Source organism: Capricornis sumatraensis, chromosome 8, assembly GCF_032405125.1.
Source record: "Capricornis sumatraensis isolate serow.1 chromosome 8, serow.2, whole genome shotgun sequence".
NCBI lineage: Eukaryota > Metazoa > Chordata > Mammalia > Artiodactyla > Bovidae > Capricornis > Capricornis sumatraensis.
Genome location: NC_091076.1, coordinates 27,383,157 through 27,401,549, shown reverse-complemented (window position 1 = coordinate 27,401,549; position 18,393 = coordinate 27,383,157).

Below are 18,393 nucleotides of genomic sequence, written 5' to 3'. Positions count from 1 at the left end.
ACCTGTCTTGGGTGGCCCTACACAGCATGGTTCATAGTTTCATTGAGTTAGACAAGGCTGTGGTCTGTGTAATCACTTTGATTAGTTTTTTGTGATTGTAGTTTTTATTCTGTCTGCCCTCTGCCAGGTAAGGATAATTGGCTTATGAAAGCTTCCTGATGAGAGAGACTGACTGTGGGGGAAACTGGGTCTTATTCTGATGAGTGGGGCCATGCTCAGTAAATCTTCAATCCAATTTTCTGTTGATAGGTGGGGCTATGTTCCCTTCCTTTTGTTGACCTGAAACCAAAGTATGGTGGAAGTAACAAAGATAATGGTGACCTCCTTCAAAAGGTCTCACTCAGTGCTCGTGACCTTGCAGCAGGCCACTGTGACCTGCACCTCCACTGGAGACCCCTGGACACTCACAGTCAAATCTGCATCTGTCTCTTGTGGGATCCTGCCCCTTTCTCCTGGGTCTCTGTGCACACAGGCTTTGTTTGTGCCCTCCAAGGGTCTATTTCTCAGTCCTGTGTAAGTTCTGGCAGCTCTATGGTGGGGTTAATGGGGACCTCCTCAAAGAAAGCTTATGCCACATCCAGGTCTGCTGCACCCAGAGCCCCTGCCCCTGTGGCAGGCCACTGCTGACCTGTACCTCCACAGGAGATACTCAAACAGTCAAAGGCAGGTCTGGCTCAGTCTCTGTGGGGTCTCCTGGTGTCCATAAGATTTTGTTTGAGCCCTCTGAGTGTGTCTGGTGGGTATGGGGTTTGATTCTAAATGTGATTTTTCTCATCCTACTGTCTTGCTGGGCTTCTCCTTTGCTCTTGGACGCGGGGTATTTTTTTTTTTGGTGGGATCCAACATTCTCCTGTCGATGGTTGTTCAGCAATGTGTTGTAATTTTGGAGTTCTTGCAGGAGAAGATGAGAGCAGGTCCTTCTACTCCACCATCTTGGGAGATTATTACTTAAGCTCTAAATAGACATTAAAGTTATCTAAGCATGAACTGTGAATGCCAAAAAATGACACATTAAACAGAGAATAAGTGAGAAAATCTTACCCTTAGTGACAATTGTAGTGATACAATTAATTCTTAAACTTCACTCTATTTTCTTTATACTCTGAGTGAAGATTGGAGAGTAGCGATGTGTTCCCAAATCACTCACACCTGCCTTAGTTACCTACACTTTAGCTCCACTTTTTCTCAGTTCTTCCATTTAATCTGTTGTAGCCACACGTTCTGGGAAACAGACTCACTCAGAAGGACAATGCAGAGAGTGGAGTGCAGTTTATTACACCGGTGGGCCCAAGGCAGAGTCTCCTCTTAGCCAAGGACCCTGACCAGCATTTGTGAAAATATTTTATACCCCATGTGTACGTGTCTGAACCCATGACTCCAAATTCCTTGAGACTTACATAAACCAAGGAAAATACAACCCCAATAACCCCATGATTCACGTGCTATGTGCTCATGTGCTCAAACAGTCAAACAATTAGCCAATAATCAATAAACCCGAGGTTACACTCCTATAGGTACAGAAAAATTTATGGCCTGTCTGGAGGAAGGGATGATTAGTGTATGTTTTCTCTTAGGCAATGAGTAACCTAGATATGATCTTCAAGGTTCCCCTGTCTGGAGGGGGTCTTATCCTTCTGTTGTTGTTTTCATAGGCACTAAACACGGAGTTCAGAGTCCATTGGAAAGGTGGCCAAGCATGATCAGCATGAACAGGCCTAAGATGGCGTCCAGGCCCTATGAATTCCTTCTTAAAATCAAAACATACTTCCTAACTTCACAGACAACATTCTGTTAGAGCTTTTACCCAAAGTAGCAAAGACATTGGGGCAGAGGCCAAGGTAAGCACAGTGTATTATAAAGGATTATAATGAGAAAAGTTCTTGATTGGTCTTTTTTGGGGGATTGCCTGTTCTCTACTCCCTAATAGTGTTTTCTTTTTCTCCAAGTGTGCTTGACTTACCTTCCTTTTGTTTTCTTGGCTTCTCTATTCCAAAAGACTTGAAATTCTAGAGTACTTACCACCTCTGTGTCAAGTGCTAATGGACCAGGAATTTATCATAGCCACCAGGACTTTACTTGCAAAGTCAACATTTAAATATTTTTCCTCATTTTCAACTTCAAAATTTGGGTTGCCAAGTCATTTTCCCTGACTATTTTCTGATTGCTCCATGCATTGACATTAAAAAAAAACCTTCTAAAACTTGGCTTTCCTTCCCTCTTCAAACGTCCTTCTTACCATTTTCCATTACCTCCTATTTCACAATTATAGGCAGTATGGAACTACCTGTGCTACCATGTCCCTTCTCTGTGGATTTTCTTCCATTGTTGTCATCTCCTGGAACCCTATTTAATGTGGGTTTTGTTTTGTTTATTTGGATACTTCTTTCTTAATCCCCAGGTAGCTCAGTGGTAAAGAATTTGCCTGAAAAGCAGGAGATGTGGGTTTGATCTCTGGGTCTGAAAGGTCCCCTGGAGGAGGAAAAGGCAACCCACTTCAGTATTCTTGCTGGGAAAATCCCCTAGATAGAGAAGCCTGGCAGGTTACAGTCCATGGGGTCACAAAGAGTGAGACATGACTGAAGTGACTGAGCATCCCAATTCAGGCCTCTTGAACTCTTCCCTACAGCTTTTCCCCTAAAGGGCTGAGTCACGTGCTCTTCCTTTTTACTCTCTTAGCTCCTTATGGTGACCTCCATCACAACCTTTAGCAGCATTGCTTTTAAATCATCAAAGAAGATTCTCCTAATAATAACTATAATTCACTGAACAGCTAGAAAGTTTATGAACTCCATAACGTATCTCTTAATCTTACAAAAATTCTTCAATTTCCCCTCCTCATATATTTTAAACCCCTCAAGGACAAGGGTAAGTATTATTTCATTCTTTTCTTCCTTAATCAACTCAGTTGGTGCATAGTAAATACTTTTGGCTGAAAACCAAGTCAAACTCTATGTTCCAAAAACTTTAAACCCAGAGCTTCAATCTAAATAATTTAAGCAATTGTTTTCATTATCTTTCCCTTAAATTATCTAGATAATAGTGTCTGGCAAGGGTAATTACAGCATCTCATATATGCTCTTTTAATACCGTATGAATTGTTTCTCTCCCTGAAAAGCAATATTATGGTATCTACACGTGATTTAATTTTATCCCTGGGAAAGAACAGTCCTCTGTTGATTCTTTGCCTTAAGACAATGAGATTAGGATGTGGGTAAAATAAAATGTGGGTAAAACTCTCTTGTTGTAGTCACACATTGTGACCTCGTTTAGCAAGGCTTCATTTGAGGAACACCTGGCTTTTGTTTCAATATCTCCATGGAATATAGTTAAGTCTGGGCACTCAGTAAATATTGACTGATTTGGCTTGTTTGGGTAACTCTAGGAGAGAGCACTTAACATCTCTTATGAACATGGACATGGTGGGAACTGGAGTAGGCATGTTGAAGCTACCCAAGTATGGAAAATTTGAGTTAATCTACTCAGTCTTCCTTCTCTGTAGTGTTACAAGCACTTTTTATTCTTTATTATTGGAAAAGTGCCACCAAGATGTATTGTTTTCTTCAGAAATTCCCTCATCTCATAACTGTACAGAGGAATAGGGTGCGCTACATGTAACTTTCAAGGTTAAGTGTTTCTTTCAGGTTTTCTAAGGAAAACAATACCCAGCTTTTTCAGCAGCCTAATATTTATCAGATCAAATGACTTCAAATTACTTGACAGTTCTTTACTTGGATTTTTGGTCCTTCAGCAAATAGGTAATCATTTCCTATCATTACCTACTTGCTTGCAACTGCCTATCTCTAATACATCCCTTTATCATCATTCCCCTTCCCTACACAGCCTACAGCAGAATCCAAGTGCTGAGCTGTTGTAGGATTTACCCAGCTTGTTAGCAGTTCATCATTCTTTTAGAATTCTCCCTGCAAAGCACCTTCAGATGATGAGGTTACTCATTCACATTCTTGAAGGGGTAAAACAAACCAGATAAGCTGTGTATTTTCTTGATGGTTCATCAATATGGCTAAGATGTTTTGAACTGTGAATAAAAGCATCACCCAATCCCTGACAAGCTATTTAAGTATTTTCTAAGAGGATGAAGCAAGAAGAGACAGGGCATCAGCAGGGGTCAGTATGAGAAAATCATCAAAGAAGATTCTCCTAATAACTATAATTCACTGAGCATCTAGAAACTTTATGAACTCCATAATGTATCTCTTAATCTTACAAAAATTTGTCAATTTCCCCTCTTCAGTCCTTTTAAAATAAGCCAGGATTCTGCTATTTAGGCAAATTGTTCACAGTTGACTGAACTAAGAAATAATGGAACTAGAATTCAAATGCAGGACTATCTGGCTTCAACACATGTTCTCTTTGCATTTTATCTTCTCTCCTACAGAAACAATTTGTTCTCATTCTTCTGCTTGCCACCTTGTTCTCCAGTCTCTATGTGCAGGTGACATGCCTCAAATGCCTCACTATGGAAACAAAGTTATGCTCCAAGGTTTCATCCCCAAACACTTCCATTAGACACCTCTTATATTAAAATGGAGAAGGCAATGGCACCCCACTCCAGTACTCTTGCCTGGAAAATCCCATGGATGGAGGAGTCTGGTAGGCTGCAGTCCATGGGGTTGCTAAGAGTCGGACACGACTGAGCGACTTCACTTTCACTTTTCACTTTCATGCATTGGAGAAGGAAATGGGTTATTATGACATCTGGCTGAGCAAATAGTCAAATATTAATTGATACCATTTATTTCTCTCTGCATTTTCCATCATTACTGATCCTTGCCCTCCTACAAATGAGCTGATTGTGCCCTGATTATTCTGTCAGAAGTCAGGGTGCTGAATTGGGCTGACTCCTACTGTACTTTGACACCGTAACCAGTCTCTATTCATACCCTGTTTCCTAGAGCTCCTTCAAAACAACTCAGAGTCTCTCTCCTTAACATGAGGAAAATGAATGCCTAGCCTTAGTTGTTTTATCCATGTAACGCTATGGTTGTATCCTTTCATCTGGAAGTGATGTTTCTTTCCTCCGAATGTCTATAACATCTTTTTCTGTACCTTGCTGTGTTCATTTTCATTAATGATATTGTCCAAAATAGGTATTCAATAAAATAACCTATAAACACCTAGCATAAAAATAAACTCTTGAATGACCAAAAGAATAAGCATGAACCATGGAGTTGGTCTCTTTATACTGAGTTTTTGAACCAAGACATATGTGTATGTTTAGGAGGGTATGTTTCGGGATGTCACCACCATTTCCACTATCTTTTGTTGTGCTCCAAAGCTTAAGGCAAATACACTGACTTATTTGCTTTTGAGCCCACCTCATAGTGTCCCTGTCTCACTTTTTTTACTGTGCATTGAGTTGGCTGTTAACAAAGGCTGGTCAAACCTTTTTTCTTGATCTGATTTCCCCAGCTTCACTCTCATTTTGTTTTGCACAATATTCCAGTTTCTTCATGCTCCAAACAGAGGACAATTTTACTAGTTTTGTCCATTGTAGAGCATAAGTGAGTTTCATATTTTCTATGATTGCTATGTAAAGTGACTGGAAGATAAATCTCCCCCTGGAAAGGAAGTGTGATTAAACCATCTAGATCCAGAGCAGAGAGGTAGATGATGAACAGGCTTCTGCCAGGGACTGGACAGCTGGATGCATTTCACAGCTCACGATGCAACTCTACTAGCGAGAACACATGAAGAGTCACAGGTCTGTAGGAAAACAGCAGCAACATGTTTGCAGGAAGCCTAATGTAATTATCCACATCACCCAGAATATGAAGGTGAAAATTAACAGCAGTTAAATCCTGGAGTGAGAGGAGTCCTTTAGCCACGCATGTGCCAAGCACACACTACTCTATCAAATGCAGGATAGCAAAGTTCCACTGAGAATCACAATAAAAGTGGTTGACCTACAAGAACCAATACAGATCTCAGGTCTTGTGCAACTCAGTCTAAACCACTCAGCTGGACATAAAAGACTTGGTGTAATCTTAACTCATGCTATATTCCACTCCCTGGCCACTCTTCGGTAGCTTAGTTCTTTCATTTCTCTGCCTTTGTTCTGGGTAAGTCTGTCTGTTCCTTATTCTTCAAATCAGCTTTAAGTCTTCCTCTTCAAGTGACTGACAACTTTCACTTCACTCTCAGTATTTCCCAGCTACTCCGTATGGCTTTAGCTTTGTAATTGTAGAACTTATACTCACAGCTGATAATTTTAAGGCAAGGTCATTTTAACATTTCCTCATCAGTAAAATGGGCATCATTATCTCCAACTTTTAGTAGTATGTTAAGTAAGAAATGATACAATATTTGTGTAATGCTTAGCCAATTGTGTAATGAGTGTATTAAGCATTACACAAATATTGTCAGATAATGTGTTAATTCTATATTATTTCTCTTCCCTCAGCTCTAAAAATAAAGAGCCCAAATGAGTTGTCCATGAGATATTGATTTATAATTGAAATGGGTTTCTTAGCTTAGAGTCTACTTCCTGAGCACAAAATGTCCAGAGATGGATTCTTTCAAAATATGTCTGAATGAATGTGTGATAAACTATGATTATTTTAATTAACAAATTCCATAATCAAGAGATGAGATTGATATGATACAGTGCCATTTGTATCATTTTTTGCTATTTTTGTGGGCAAGGAGATACTTAAAATGCATACTCATGTATAATGCTTAAAGAACATTAGTCTCAAGCTTCATCAGGTACACTGTCCAGTATGAGGGGGAAAACTGAAATTGACTTTCAGAGCAGAATTCATGAAAATGTTAGGGTGTACTTGATATTCCAGATAAATATCTGATTAGCTGTTTTTTGTTATTATATAGTCAGGTGTTTTTAAAAAGAGAAAGGAGTGCTTATACTTTCTACCGAATTTTTGCAGTGTCCATGTTTGACTATGAATGGACACCAAGTGCTGTCCAAAGACTATTAAATAAAAATGTTTTGTATGAAAATGAAACAGCAATGACCTCATCACTCCCTTCTTAATTTTTGTAATTGCCTCCTTAATTCCATCCAGGATGTTGATTCTTTAAGACCTTAAATATAAGTTTCTTTGGAAAATTTCTGGAAGGTAGAAGTTCTAGTCTAGGGGTATTTGTGTAATGGTAGAAAAATATCTTCTCTATATGGGAGTGAGAATTACATGGTATAGATACCTTAGTGCATAAGTGAGTTGTAAAGAAAGTTGGAATCACAACTTTTCAATTTATAAAGGGGTTAAGTCAATATATTTTTAGCCTTCCTAATCAATTAAGGTATAATAAACAAAATGGTAGCCCCTCCATTAAAAGTAAAGTCCACACTCTAATTCCCAGAACCTGTGAATGGTATCTTATTGGGGGAAAAAAAAAAAAAGTCTTTATAAATGTGGGCTTCCCTGGTAGCTCAGTGGTAAAGAATCCACCTGCCAATACAAGTAATGCAGGTTCAATCCTTAGGTCAGGAAGATCCCCTGGAGAAGGAAATGGCAACCCACTTCCGTATTCTTGCCTCATGGACAGAGGAACCTGGTATCACAAAAGAGTTTGACAAAGCAACTTAGTGACTAAACAACAGTAACTTTATAAGCATAATTGTTAGGAGTCTCAAGATGAGGAGGTCATCCAGTATTATTAGGTGGACTCTGAGTCCAATGACAAATGTCCTTATTAGAGACACCAGAATAGAGACATGCAGAGCAGAGGAGGAGGTGACATAAACACAGAGTGATGCAGCCACAAATGTAGGACCAACTAGAATTATCTTAAGCTGAAAAAAGCAAGGAGGGATTTTCCCTTAGACCATCGAGAGAGAGAATGTCCCACTTTGATTTCAGACTTTTGACCTTAAGAATTGTGATAAAATACATTTCCATTGTTTTAAGACATCAGATTTGCCATTATTTGTTACAGTATCCACAAGAGACTAATAAACAAGGCTAGTTCTAATTCTGATATTCTTCAATATAATATGCAGTGTCTTTTTGCTTTCTTCATTTATGAAATCTTCAAGTCTGCTTTATATTTATTCACTTTGTCTTATCTGCTGAATAGCAGAAATGAATGACAAACAATTCCTTTGCAGATGTGCTGCAACTACTAACGTGCTCTGCTATTGTTAATAAGGTATTCTGTGTTTTTCTTTCTCCATTTCTGTAATGATACTTCAAGGGGCTGGCCACAAGTCATAAGCTGTTGGCTGCCCTATCTTACTTAGCCTTCTTGGTCTGCTACATTTTGTCTCATGAATTAGAATAAAGTTGAAACATGGAAGATCATGAGTCCATCTGTCTTGTTATTTCACCAAACTTGCACAAATATCAGTGCCCTTGTGTGAATTAATCCATATCTGTTGCCTGGGCAATGAACACTTTTAATAAAGAGTAATCTTAAGCTTTCTAAACTGGTACTTTCTATAAACACATCATTTATTTCAGAAATGAAATTATGGTGACTGATGATGCTTTCTAAAAGAGAGGTGGCTGATGTTTCACTAGTTTAAGCAAGTGTTTCAGTTCCAGTAGAATTGAACTGATCAATAGAAATATCAGCATGCATACTCTGGTGGCTCAGAGGGTAAAGCGCCTGCCCGCAATGCGGGAGACCTGGGTTCGATCCCTGGTCGGAAAGTTCCCCTGGAAAAGGAAATGGCAACCCACTCCAGTATCCTTGCCTGGAGAATCCCATGGATGGAAGAGCCTGGTGGACTACAGTCCATGGGGTCGCAAAGAGTCAGACACGACTGAGCTCACTCACTCACTCACTCTGCATTCACATGTTTTCATCTGCTCAGCCAGTCTGTGTCTTTTGGTTGGTGCATTTAATCCATTTACATTTAAGGTAATTATCAAAATGTATGATCCTACTGTCATTTACTTAATCGTTCTCAGTTTATTTTCTGTAGGTAGGTCATTTCTTTCTCTTGTTTCCTGCCTAGAGAAGTTCCTTTAACATTTGTTGTAAAGCTGGTTTGGTGGTGCTGAATTCTTTTAACTTTTGCTTGTCTGGAAAGCCTTTGATTTCTCCATCAAATCTGAAGGAAAGTCTACCTGGGTAGAGTATTCTTGGATGTAAGTTCTTCCCTTTCATCACTTAAGTATATCATGCCATTTCCTTCTGGCTTGTAGAGTTCCTGTTGAGAAACCATGTGATTGTTGTTTTCCCCATTTGTTGTTTTTCCCCTGTTGCTTTGAATATTTTATCTCTGTCTTTAATTTTTGTCAGTTTGACTCCTGTGTCTTGGTGTGTTCCTCTTTGGGTTTATCCTTCCTGGGACTCTCTGTGCTTCTGAACTTGGTTGACTATTTTCTTTTCCATGTTTAGGAAGTTTTCAGTTATTATATCTTCAAATGTTTTCTCAGGCAATTCTCTCTTCTCCTTCTGCTGCTGTTAAGTTGCTTCAGTCGTGTCCAACTCTGTGCGGCCCCAGAGACAGAAGCCCACCAGCCTCCCCCATCCCTGGAATTCTCCAGGCAAGAACACTGAAGTGGGTTGCCATTTCCTTCTCCAATGCATGAAAGTGAAAAGTGAAAGTGAAGTTGCTCAGTAGTGTCTGACTCTTAGTGACCCCATAGACTGAAGCCTACCAGGCTCCTCCATCCATGGGATTTTCTCTGGGGCCCCTATGTGAATGTTGGTGCACTGAATGCTGTCCCAAAGGTCTCTTAGGCTGTCTTCATTTCTTTTCATTCCTATTTCTATATTCTGTTTTGTGGCAGTGATTTCCACCATTGCTGCCATGTCCTCCAGTTCATTTATCTGTTTTCTACCTCAGTCATTCTGCTGTCGATTCCTTCTAATGTATTATTCATCTCTGTTTGTTCTTTAGTTCTTGTAGGTCTTTAGTGAACATTTCTTGCATCTTCTAAATCTTTGCCTCCAGTCTTTTTCTGAGATGCTGAATCATCTTCACTATCATTATTCTGAAGTCTTTTTCTGGAAGGTTGCTTCATTTAGTTGTTTTTCTGGGATTTTATCTTGTCTCTTCATCTGCAACATAACTTTCTACTTTTTCATGCTTATTAACTTTCCATAATGTGGTGGGCTGTGTTCTTGCTTTTTCTGCCTGCCCCCTAATGGAGCAGTCTAAAAGCCTTGTGTAAGCCCTTAAACTTACATGGGAGGGACTGGTGGTGGGAAAAACTGGGTCTTGCTCTGATGGAGATGGCCTTGCTCTGTAAAGGTTTAGTCCAATTGTCTGTTGATGGGTGGGGTTGAACTCCTCCCTGTCAGTTGTTAGACCTGAAGTGATACAGCTCCAGAGTCTATGGTAGTCTATGGTGACCTCCAAGAGGGTTTACGCCAAAGGGAACCTTCCCAGCCTGCTGATGCCAGTGCCCTGTCCCTGTGGTAAGCTCCGGCTGACCCACACCTCCACAGGATACCCTCCAACACTAGCAGGTAATTTCATTTCAGTCTCCTGAGGGGTCACTGCTCCTTTCCTTAGTCTTGGTGCATGCAAGATTTTGTTTGTGCCCTCCGAGACTGGAGTCTCTTTCCCCTAGTCCAGAGGAAGTCTAATAAATCCCACTGGCCTTCAAGGTCAGATTCCCTGGGGATTCCCAGTCCCTCTGTCAGATCCCCAGGCTGGGAAGCCTGATGTGAGGTTCAGAACCTTCACAACAGTGGAAGAACTCCTTTGTTGTTATTGTTCTCCAGTTGGTGGGTCACCCACCTGGTGGATAGAGGATTTGATTTTATTGTAATTGTGTCCCTCCTACCATCTTGCTGAGGCTTGTCGTTGGAAATGGAGTAATCTTTTTTGGTAGTTTCCAGTATCCTCCTGTCCATGATTGTTCAACAGCTAGTTGTGAATTTGTTGCTTTCATAGGAGGAGATGAGTGCACATCCTTCTACTCGGCCATCTTGGACTGGAAGCTTGGTTTCTCGAGCTGCTGAATTTACTGCTTGATGTTTTTGATCAAAAGAATATATTTTAGTTTTGCGTATAAAAGTAGCATTTCCATGTTCCGTCTTTATTTGGTTCTTTACTTTCCTAAAACAATAGTGCTAAATTACTATGAAAGTGTGTAGATGTCCCTTTTAAAGCTGAATATTTTTATCACATGAGATTGGCACACCAACTGCAAATACCTCTGTGTTAATTTGCATTTATATGTGTTTAGTGTTGGTTGCTCAGTCATGTCCGACTCTTTGCAACTCACGGACTGTATCCTGCCAGGCTTCTTTGTCCATGGAATTCTCCAGGCAAAAATACTGGAGCGGGTAGCCATTCCCTTCTTCAGGAGATCTTCCCGACCCAGGGATTGATCTGGGTCTCCTGCATTACAGGCAGATTCTTTACATACATACATACATACATACATAGGGAAGGCTTTATATGTTTTTAAATATTTCTATTTGGTGTCTTGTTTCCTGAAATATTTATTTCCCTTCTCAATAGTAAATTGCATTTTTTCAAAAAATTCAGCTATTGAAGAGCTGCTGCAAATTACTTAACTATCATTTTTTTCTGGTAATTTACCACATTTCTCCTCAAAATCTTTTCATTCCATTATGGCACTCTCTTTGAGAGTTGGTCACTAGAATCTAGTGTTGTTGTAGTGGTGGTGGTGGCAGTGGTTATATGCTCAGATTAATCAAGGAGATCTTCCTCAGTGTTCGATTATCCCCATTCGAAGCTATAACATAAGATGACATCACAGTTATGAATCACAACCAGATTATGGTTCCAACTTAGAAAAAACAAAAAATCAAATGAGGATAGAGCAGATGCAGCAAATTGATATAAAGACTTGGGTTTTGAGAAATGTTTTCTGAATTTATCTTTGAATATGCCATGCATTTCTACCAACAGCGTACAAGCTTCCCATTTTCTCCACATCATCATCATTTGTTATTTGTGGTCTATTTGACAGTACTCATTCTGCCAGATGTGAAGTGACACCTCATTTTTTCTTTGATTTGCATTTCTCTTGTTATCCATGTTGAGCATCTTTTCACATGTCTGTTAACAATCTGTATATCTTCTTTGGAGAAATGTCTTCTCAGATCTTCTGCCCATTTTTTATTCAGGGCGTTTGTTTTTCTGATATTGAGTTATATAAGCTCTTTCTATTTTATAGCTTGTTTGTTAACCCCTTATGGGTCATATTGTTTGCAAATATTTTCTCCCATTAGTAGTCTCCGCTTCTTCATTTGTCAGTGGTTTCCTTTGAGTACCAAATGCTATGTTTAATTGGGCCTCATTTGTGTTTTTATCCTTTAATTTGTTTTTGCTTTTGTTTTCTTTGAGGGGACAGTGCAAAGAAAAATTGCTAAAATTTATGCTAAAGAATGCTTTGCCTGTGGTTTCTTCTAAGAGTTTTATGACTTTTAGGTCTTACATTTAGGTCTTTAATACATTTTTTAGTTTATTTTTGAATATGTTATGAGGAAATGCTGTTAATATCATTATTTTACATGTGGCTATTTTTTTTTTCCAGCACCATTTATTGAAAAGACTCTTTTCCCCATTGTATATTCTTGCCTCCTTTGTCATGTAGTAATAATAAATGCATGGATTTATTTCTGGGATCTCTATTCTGCTCCATTGATCTATGTGTCTGTTTTTGAGCCAGTACTAACTCCTTTTGATTACTGTATCTTTATACTATAGTCTAAAGTTAGGGAGCATATCTCCAGCTCTGTACTTCTTTTCACAAAAACGCCTTGGCTAGACAGGGTCTTTTGTAATTTCAAATCAATTTTAAGATCATTTTTTCCAGTTCTGTGAAATGTCATGGAATATTTTGATAGGGAGAGAATTTTTGACTGCCTTGAGTATTATGGACATTTTAACAATATCAATTCTTCCATTCCATGAACACAGTATATCATTTCATCTGTGTCATCCTCAATTTATTTCATCAGCATCTTATAGTTTTTCTGGTGCAAACTTTTTACCTCCTTAGTTAGATGTATACTTATGTATTTTTTAGGCAATTGTAAATGGAATTGTTAAATTCTCTTTCTGATAGTTCATTGTTATTGTGTAGAAATGGAACAGATTTCTTTATATTAATTTTGTACCCTCAAACTTTACCAAAAAAAAAAAAAGCTCATTTATGAGCTCTAACAAAAATTTAGAGTGGTGGCCTCTTTAGGATTTTCTACTATAGTAACATGACAGTTGTACTTCTTCAATTTGGATTACTATTATTTCCTTTTCTTTTCCAATTGCTGTAGCTAGGACTTCCAGTACTGTGTTGAATGAACATGATAAGATTGGGCATCCATGTATTGTCCCTTATCTTAGAGAAAATGCCATCAGGGTTCCACCATTTAGTAAGATGTTACTTGTGGGCTTATCAAAAATGATGTTCCTTATGTTGAGGTATATTCCCTTAATATATACCTTGTGGTCAGTTTTTATCATAAATGGATATTGAATTTTATAAAAAGCTTTCTCAGTATTTACTAGGATAATCATATATGTCTTATTCTACAGTTTGTTAATACGGTATATCACACTGATTTGTGCATATTGAACCATCCTTGACTGCATGTGTATATGCTCAGTCACTCAGCTGTGTCCAACTCTTTGTGACCTCATAGACTGTCCCAGACTTCTCTGTCCCTGGGATTCTCCAGGCAAGAACACTGGAGGGGGTTGCCATTGCCCCCTCCAATCTCTGGAATGAATCACACCTAATCATCATGTATGATTCTTTTAATGTATTGTTGAATTTGAGCTTGTTTTCAAGCTGGTTTTAGAAAAGGCAGAGGAACCAGATACCAAATTGTCAACACCCGCTGGATCATGGAAAAAGCAAGAGTTCCAGAAAAACATCTATTTCTGCTTTATTGACTATGCCAAAGCCTTTGACTATGTGGATCACAATCAACTGTGGAAAATTCTGAAAGAGATGGGAATACCAGACCACCTAACCTGCCTCTTGAGAAATCTGTATGCAGGTCAGGAAGCAACAGTTAGAACTGGACATGGAACAACAAACTAGTTCCAAATAGGACAAGGAGTACGTCAAGGCTGTATATTGTTACCCTGCTTATTTAACTTCTATGCAGATTACATCATGAGAAACGCTGCACTGGAAGAAACACAAGCTGGAATCAAGATTGCCAGGAGAAATATCAATAACCTCAGATATGCAGATGACACCACCCTTATGGCAGAAAGTGAAGAGGAACTCAAAAGCCTCTTGATGAAAGAGAAAGAGGAGAGTGAAAAAGTTGGCTTAAAGCTCAACATTCAGAAAACGAAGATCATGGCATCCGGTCCCATCACTTCATGGGAAATAGATGGGGAAACAGTGTCAGACTTTATTTTTTGGGGCTCCAAAATCACTGCAGATGGTGACTGGAGTCATGAAATTAAAAGACGCTTGCTCCTTGGAAGAAAAGTTATGACCAACCTAGATAGGTATATTCAAAAGCAGAGACATTACTTTGCCGACTAAGGTCTGTCTAGTCAAGGCTATGGTTTTTCCTGTGGTCATGTATGGATGTGAGAGTTGGATTGTGAAGAAGCCTGAGTGCTGAAGAATTGATGCTTTTGAATTGTGGTGTTGGAGAAGACTCTTGAGAGTCCCTTGGACTGCAAGGAGATCCAACCAGTCCATTCTGAAGGAGATCAACCCTGGGATTTCTTTGGAAGGAATGATGCTAAAGCTGAAGCTCCAGTACTTTGGCCACCTCATGTGAAGAGTTGACTCATTGGGAAAGACTCTGATGCTAGGAGGGATTGGGGGCAGGAGGAGAAGGGGACGATAGAGGATGAGATGCCTGGATGGCATCATGGACTCGATGGACGTGAGTCTGAGTGAACTCCGGGAGATGGTGATGGACAGGGAGGCCTGGTGTTCTGCGATTCATGGGGTCGCAAAGAGGCGGATATGACTGAGCAACTGAACTGAACTGAGTTTGCTAATTGGTGGCCTGTAATATTTGATTTTAGTGTGTGACATTTTTAACATCGTATTTTACCTTTTATTTCTTTGTCTGATTGCTGTGCATATACTGTGTTGAATAGTGGTGACAGTGGACATCCTTGTCTGTTCCAGGTTTTAGTGATAGGGCTTTCAGCTTTTCACCATTTAATATTATATTGGCTGTGGGTTTGTCATAAATAGCTTCTATTGTATTTAGATATCCCCCTATAGCCACTTTAGTTAGTTTTTATCATTAATAGATACTGAATTTTGTCAAGTGATTGAGATGATCATGTGATTTTTGTCTTTTGTTTGTGTGGCTTATCACATTGTGTATGTTGAATTATCCTTGTGAACTTGGGATGAATCCCACTTGATTATAATATATGAACATTTTTATGTGTGGTTGGATGTGTTTTGCTAATATTTTCTTCAAAAGTTTTGCATTCATATTCATCAAAGATACTGGTCTGTAATTTTCTTTATTGGTAGTGTCTTTGTTTTGGTTTTGGTATCAGGGTGATAGTAGCTATTTGTATGTTTGGTATAATTTGCCTGTGAAGCCATTTGGTCCTGGATTTTTGTTTGTAAGAAGTTTATTAAGCTACATATTCCACTTCACTTCTATTGATCAGTCTGCTCAAATTATCCATTTCTTCTTGATTCAGTTTTGATGGGCTTTGTGTTTATAGAAATTTGTCCATTTCTTCAAAGTTGTCAGATTTGTTGGCATATAATTGCTCACAGTATTTGCTTAGGTTTATCTGTATTTCTCCAGTAACAGTTGTTATGTCTCCTTTTTCATTTTGCTTACTTGGGTTCTCTGTTTTTCTTAGTGAATGTGGCCAGAGGTTTTTGTCAATCTTGTTTATCCTTTCAAACAGCCAGCTATTGGTTTTACTGATTTTTCTATTGTTTTTTTTTTAATCCCCATTTTATTTATTTCCTCTCTGACCTTTATTATTTCCTTTCTTCTGCTGACTTTAGGTTTTATTTGTTCTTCTTTTTCTAATTCTTGTAAGTGCTAGGTTAGGTTTTTTATTTGAAATTTTTCTTATTTTTAAGAGGAAAGCCTATATCACTGTGAACTTCCCTCTAAGAGCTGCTTCTGTTGCATCTCACAGATTTTCTGTGGTTGTGCTTTTACTTTCATTTGTCTCAAGGGATTAAAAAAAAATTCTGATTTCATCATTGACCATTGGATTTTTTTGGTAGCATATTATTTAGTCCCCATGTAATAATTTTTTTCCTGCATTTAATTTTTTGTGGTTAATTTCTAATTTCATGCTATATGGACAGAAAAGATACTTGAGATAATTTCTATACTCTTAAATTTGTTGAGTCTTGTTTTGTGCACTAGTCAGTCCTAGAGACTATTTCATTTGCATTTGAGAAGAATGTGTATTGTGGGTTTTTTGGATGTAGTGCCCTGAAAAGGTCAACTAAGTCTAACTGTTCTGTGGTATAATTTAAGATCTCTTTTGCCTAACTGATTTTATGTCTAGAAGGTCTGTGCATTGATATGATTGGGGTGTTACAGTCTCTTACTATTATCATTCTCCAGAAGAGCTTGGTGCAGGCTACTGTCCATGGGGTCGCAAAGAGTTGGACATGACTGAGTGACTTCACTTTCACTTTCACTTTGCCCAACTGATTTTCTGTCTAGAAGATCTGCATTGATGTGATTGGGGTGTTAAAGGTCTTGCTATCATCATTTTCCTCTCAATTTTTCCATTTATGTCTGTTAGTATTTGTTTTATATATTTGGGTGCTCCTGCATTAGATGCATATATGTTGATGAAGTGCATATATGTTGACAAGTGTAGAATCCACTCCTGGAATTCAAGTGAATGGTGACAGTTCAGGATAACCCCTTAAACCTGTGCAGAAGGTGTCCTGCCTTCTGTGAACACATGGACATGGACAAAGGCTACAGTGGCAAGTCCCGCCCCTCCCTTCATGTACCCCCCACCCAAACAATGGTACCTGACCTGTGAGACAACCTGGGCTTTCTCAATGTACACCCTCCGTTGCAATCACACCAGATGCCAGCCCTACCTTGCTGTTTCTGTCCATCCAATCCCAGTCCTCTCCTTGTGTTGGATCTCCAAATCCTGAGTTCCAACACCCTGAACTTGTCCGCACTAGACGACATGAGCCTCAAGCTAGGGAGTGCAGGAGAGAAGCACTGACCATCTGTGCAGTTCTCCCTCCAGTCTGGCTGCTATAAACCAGTTTCTATATTCTCCTCTAAGGCTCTTTTCCTGTCCTGGCCAATCTTCTCACTAGTGGAGGGGCTTCCCAAGATACAAGAAACTTTCCTCTTTCACAGCTCCCTCCCTCCCAGGATCACAGGTATCATCCTGAAATCTTTGTTTGTTTATTTTTCTTCTGTTATACCTATTTATGTGGAGATTTTCTTTCCCTCTCAGCAGTCTGAGGTCTTCTGCAAATGTTCAGTAGATATTCTGTGAGAATTGTTCAACATGTCGATGTATTTTTGATAGTGGGAAGAGGTAAGCTTCATGTTTTACAACTCTGCCATCTTCATCATATTCTTGTCTCTAAAGCTTTTTACCTTTCCGTGAAATATGAATGAAAGAATTTCTGGGTAGAATATTCTTGGTCATAGATTTTCCCTTTTATCACATCAAGTTTATCATGACATTCCCTTTTGGCCTGCAGAGTTTCTGCTGAAAAATCAACAGATAGCCTGATGGAGTTCTTTTAGTATAACTTATTGCTTTTCCCTTTCTGCTTTTCATAATCTATTTATTTTTTGACATTTTAATTATGAGGTGTCTGGGGGTGGCCCTCTATGGCTTGATCCTACTTGGAATTTTTTGTGCTTGCTGGACCTGGATGTCTTGGGAAGGACCTCACCTTTCCAAGGTTAGGAAAGTTTTCAGCTAAAATGGCTTTAAATATGTTATCTACCCGTTTACTCTCTTCTCCTTCTGGGACCTCTATAATGCAAATATTATTATGTTTGATGTTGTCATTTGTTGTTGTTATTCAGTTGCTCAGTTGTGTCTGACACTTTGTGACCCCATGGGCTACAGCATGCCAGAGTTTCTACCTTCACCATCTCCTAGAGTTTTCTCAAACTCATGTCCATTGAGTCCATGGATGGATAGCATCATCCATCCATCTCATCCTCTGTCATCCCCTTCTCCTCCTGCCTTCAATATTTTCCAGCATTAGAGTCTTTCCAATGAGTTGGCTTTTTGCATCAGGTGGCCAAAGTATTAGAACTTCAGCTTCAATATCAGTGAATATTCAGGGTTGATTTCCTTTAGGATTGACTGGTTTGAACTCATTGCTGTACAAGTGACTGTCAAGGATCTTGTCCAATACCACAGTTTGAAAACATCAAATTTTCAGTGCTCAGCCTTCTTTATGGTCCAACTATCACATCCATACATGACTACTGGAAAAACTATAGCTTTGAATATATAGAATTTTGTTGGCAAAGTAATTTCTCTGGTTTTAAAATGCT